This window comes from Arachis duranensis, chromosome 9, assembly GCF_000817695.3.
Source record: "Arachis duranensis cultivar V14167 chromosome 9, aradu.V14167.gnm2.J7QH, whole genome shotgun sequence".
In the NCBI taxonomy this organism is placed as follows: Eukaryota; Viridiplantae; Streptophyta; class Magnoliopsida; order Fabales; family Fabaceae; genus Arachis; species Arachis duranensis.
This window is the reverse complement of record NC_029780.3, coordinates 42,047,490-42,052,691: the sequence shown is the minus strand read 5'-3', so window position 1 is coordinate 42,052,691 and position 5,202 is coordinate 42,047,490. Positions and strand designations below refer to the sequence as shown.

Genomic DNA, 5,202 nt, shown 5'->3' with positions numbered 1-5,202 from the left:
AGAATTTCAGATAAGCGTATGGAGATGCTTTGTCCCTTCCGTCTCTCTGCTTTCCTACTGTCTTCATCCAATTCTTCTTACTCCTTTCCATGGCAAGCTGTATGTTGGGCATCACCGTTGTCAGTGGCTACAATCCCGTCCTCTCAGTGAAAATGTTCAACATGCTTTGTCACAGCACGGCTAATCATCTGTCAGTTCTCAATCAGGTTGGAATAGAATCCATTGATTCTTTTGCGTCTGTCACTAACGGCCAGCCTTCAGGAGTTTGAAGCTCGTCACAGTCATTCAATCCTTGAATCCTACTCAGAATACCACAGACAAGGTTTAGACCTTCCGGATTCTCTTGAATGCCGCCATCAATTCTAGCTTATACCACGAAGATTCTGATTAAGGGATCCAAGAGATATCCATTCGATCTAAGGTAGAACGGAGGTGGTTGTCAAGCACGCGTTCATAGGTGAGAATGATGATGAGTGTCATGGATCATCACATTCATCAAGTTGAGGAACAAGTGATATCTTAGAACAAGAATAAGCCGAATTAAATAGAAGAACAATAGTAATTGCATTAATACTCGAGGTACAGCAGAGCTCCACACCTTAATCTATGGTGTGTAGAAACTCCACCGTTGAAAATACATAGGAACAAGGTCTAGGCATGGCCGAATGTCCAACCTCCCAAAGAGGGTTCAATCATCCAAACATGATCGAAAGATCTCCCAAATACAATAGCAAAAGGTCCTATTTGTAGAGAACTAGTAGCTTAGGGTTTACAAAGATGAGTAAATGACATAAAAATCCACTTCCGGGCCCACTTGGTGTGTTTTTCATGTGTAGAGACTCTTCTTGGAGTTAAACGCCAGCTTTTGTGCAAGTTTGGGCGTTTAACTCCCATTCTTGTGCCAGTTCCGGCGTTTTACGCTAGAATTCTTAAGCTGAGTTGGAACGCCTGTTTGGGCCATCAAATCTCGGAAAAAGTATGGACTATTATACATTGTTGGAAAGCCCAGGATGTCTACTTTCCAACGAAATTGAGAGCGTGCCAATTGGGCTTCTGTAGCTCCAGAAAATCCACTTCAAGTGCAGGGAGGTCAGAATCTAACAGCATCTGCAGTCCTTTTTAGCCTATGAATAAGATTTTTGCTCAGGTCCCTCAATTTCAGCCAGAAAATACCTGAAATCACAGAAAAACACACAAACTCATAGTAAAGTCCAAAAAAGTGAATTTTAACTAAAAACTAATAAAAATATAATAAAAACTAACTAAAACATACTAAAAACATACTAAAAATAATGCCAAAAAGCGTATAAATTATCCGCTCATCACAACACCAAACTTAAATTGTTGCTTGTCCCCAAGCAACTGAAAATCAAATAAGATAAAAATAAGAGAATATGCAATGAATTCCAAAAACATCTATGAAGATCAGTATTAAATAGATGAGCGGGGCTTTTAGCTTTTTGCCTCTGAACAGTTTTGGCATCTCACTCTATCCTTTGAAATTCAGAATGATTGGCTTCTATATGAACTCAGAATCCAGATAGTGTTATTGACTCTCCTAGTTAGGTATGATGATTCTTGAACACAGCTACTTTATGAGTCTTGGCCGTGGCCCAAAGCACTCTGTCTTCCAGTATTACCACCGGATACATACATGCCACAGACACATAACTGGGTGAACCTTTTCAGATTGTGACTCAGCTTTGCTAGAGTCCCCAATTAGAGTTGTCCAGGGTTCTTAAGCACACTCTTTTTGCCTTGGATCATGACTTTATTATTTTTTTTTTGTATTCATTGCTTTTTCTTGCTTCAAGAATCATTTTTATGATTTTTTCAGATCCTCAGTAACATGTCTCCTTTTTCATCATTCTTTCCAGAGCCAACATTCATTAACACAAATTCAAAAGACATATGCACTGTTTAAGCATACAGTCAGAAATCAAAATTATTGCCACCACATCAAAAATAATTAATCTGTTATAAAATTCAAAATTCATGCAATTCTTCTCTTTTTCAATTAAGAACATTTTTCATTTAAGAAAGGTGGTGGATTCATAGGACATTCATAACTTTAAGGCATAGACACTAAGACACTAATGATCATAAGACACAAACATAGATGAACATAAGCATGAAAATTCGAAAAACAGCAGAATAAAGAACAAGGAAGTTAAAGAACGGGTCCACCTTAGTGATGGCGGCTTGTTCTTCCTCTTAAAGATCTTATGGAGTGCTTGAGCTCCTCAATGTCTCTTCCTTGCCTTTGTTGCTCCTCTCTCATGACTCTTTGATCTTCTCTAATTTCATGGAGGAGAATGGAATGTTCTTGGTGATCCATGCATTGGCATAGAACTCTTAAACCATTAAGATCCCGACTTGTTGAATGGGGTTGGTAAGAACTTCCCAACCTCTTCTTCGGATCTCATGTCGGATCTCCGGATATTCACTCTTTTTGAGTTTGAAAGGGACCTCGGGGATCACCTTCTTCATGGCCACAACTTCATAGAAGTGGTCTTGATGCACCCAAAGGTTTGCTCGTCCTCGAGCAAAAGAAGAAAGAAGATAGTAGAAGAAGAAGAAATAGAGGAGATGGAGGTGGCTTTGTTTTTCGGCCAAGGGGGAGAAGTAGTGTGTAGGTTGTGTGAAAATGAAGGAGTGAAGATGGGTTTATATAGGAGTGGAGAGGGGGTGTATGGTTCGGCCATTATGGGTGGGTTTGGGAGGGAAAGTGGTTTGAATTTGAATGGTGAGGTAGGTGGGGTTTTATGAAGGATGGATGTGAGTGGTGAAGAGAATAGTGGGATTTGATAGGTGAGGGGTTTTTGGGGAAGAGGTGTTGAGGTGATTGGTGCATGGGTGAAGAAGAGAGAGAGTGGTGGGGTAGGTGGGATCCTGTGGGGTCCACAGATCCTGAGGTGTCAAGGAAAATTCATCCCTGCACCAAGTGGCGAGCAAAAATGCTCTTTTTGCCAATTCTGGCGTTAAACGCTGGGCTGGTGCCCATTTCTAGCATTTAACGCCAGCTTCTTGCCCCTTCCTGGTGTTTAACACCAGTCTGGTGCCCCTTTCTGGTGTTAAACGCCCAGAATGATGCAAGTCTGGGCGTTAAACGCCCATTTGCTGCCCTTAGTGGCGTTTAAACGCCAGCAAGTTTTCCTCCAGGGTGTGCTATTTTTCTTTCTGTTTTTCATGCTGCTTTTTGCTTTTTTTAATTGATTTTGTGACTTCCCATGATTATCAACCTATAAAAAAAACATAAAATAACAAAGGAAAATAGATAAATATAACATTGGGTTGCCTCCCAACAAGTGCTTCTTTAATGTCAGTAGCTTGACAGTGGGCTCTCATGGAGCCTCACAGATATTCAGAGCAATGTTGGAACCTCCCAACACCAAACTTAGAGTTTGAATATGGGGGTTCAGTACCAAACTTAGAAGTTGGTTGTGGCCTCCCACACCAAATTTAGAGTTTGACTGCGGGGGCTCTGTTTGACTCTGTTTTGAGAGAAGCTCTTCATGCTTCCTCTCCATGGTTACAGAGGGATATCCTTGAGCCTTAAACACAAAGGATTCTTCATTCACTTGAATGATCAATTCTCCTCTGTCAACATCAATCACAGCCTTGGCTGTGGCTAGGAAGGGTCTGCCAAGGATGATGGATTCATCCATGCACTTCCCAGTCTCTAGGACTATGAAATCAGCAGGGATATAATGGTCTTCAACCTTTACCAAAACATCCTCTACAAGTCCATAACCTTATTTTCTTGAATTGTCTGCCATCTCTAGTGAGATTTTTGCAGCTTGTACCTCAAAAATCCCTAGCTTCTCCATTACAGAGAGAGGCATGAGGTTTATGCTTGACCCTAGGTCACACAGATCCTTCTTGAAGGTCATGGTGCCTATGGTACAAGGTACTGAGAACTTCACAGGGTCCTGTCTCTTTTGAGGTAATCTCTGCCTAGTCAAGTCATCCAGTTCTTTGGTGAGCAAAGGGGTTCATCCTCCCAAGTCTCATTACCAAATAACTTGTCATTTAGCTTCATGATTGCTCCAAGGTACTTAGCAGCTTGCTCTTCAGTGACATCTTCGTCCTCTTTAGAGGAAAAATACTCATCAGAGCTTATGAATGGCAGAAGTAATTCCAATGGAACCTTTATGGTCTCAGTGTGAGCCTCAGATTCCCATGGTTCCTCATCAGAGAACTCATTGGAGGCCAGTGGACTTCCATTGAGGTCTTCCTCAGTGGCGCTCACTGCCTCTTTCTCCTCTCCAATTTTGGCCATGTTGATGGCCTTGCACTCTCCTTTTGGATTCTCTTCTGTATTGCTTGGAAGAGTACTAGGAGGGAGTTCAGTAACTTTCTTACTCAGCTGACCCACTTGTGCCTCCAAGTTTCTAATGGAGGACTTTGTTTCAGTCATGATTAGATCAGAGACCATGGTTGCTAAGTCAGAGTTATTCTGCCTAGAACTCTCTGTCTGTTGCTGAGAAGATGATGGAAAAGGTTTGCTATTGCTAAACCTGTTTCTTCCACCATTACTATTGTTGAAACCTTGTTGAGGTCTCTGTTGATCCTTCCATGAGAGATTTGGATGATTTCTCCATTAAGGATTATAGGTGTTTCAATAGGGTTCTCCCATGTAATTCACCTCTTCCATTGAAGGGTTCTCAAGATTATAAGCTTCTTCCTCAGATGAAGCATCCTTAGTACTGCCTGGTGCAGCTTGCATTCCAGACAAACTCTGATAAATCATATTGACTTGCTGAGTCAATATTTTGTTCTAAGCCAGTATGGCATTCAGAGTATCAATCTCAAGAACTCCTTTCTTCTGATTAGTCCCATTGTTCACAGGATTCCTTTCAGAAGTGTACATGAATTGGTTATTTGCAACCATTTCAATTAGTTCTTAAGCTTCTGTAGGCGTCTTCTTCAGATAAAGAGATCCTCCAGCAGAGCTATCCAAAGACATCTTGGACAGTTCAGAGAGACCATCATAGAAAATACCTATGATGCTCCATTCAGAAAGCATATCAGAGGGACACTTTCTGATTAATTGTTTGTATCTTTCCCAAGCTTCATAGAGGGATTCTCCTTCCTTCTGTCTGAAGGTTTGGACTTTCACTCTAAGCTTACTCAATTTTTGAGGTGGAAAGAACTTTGCCAAGAAGGCATTAACTAGCTTTTCCCAAGAGTTCAGGCTTT

The 5,202-nt window shown here is 41.2% G+C and overlaps 1 non-coding gene across 1 annotated transcript; it reads left to right on the top strand.

Annotated features, from left to right (window-relative positions):
* Window positions 1-5,023: 5,023 nt before the first annotated feature.
* LOC127741822 (small nucleolar RNA R71) lies at window positions 5,024-5,131 on the top strand. The gene has a single exon (XR_008003027.1). It is a non-coding gene; the product is annotated as a small nucleolar RNA R71 (small nucleolar RNA).
* Window positions 5,132-5,202: the final 71 nt, after the last annotated feature.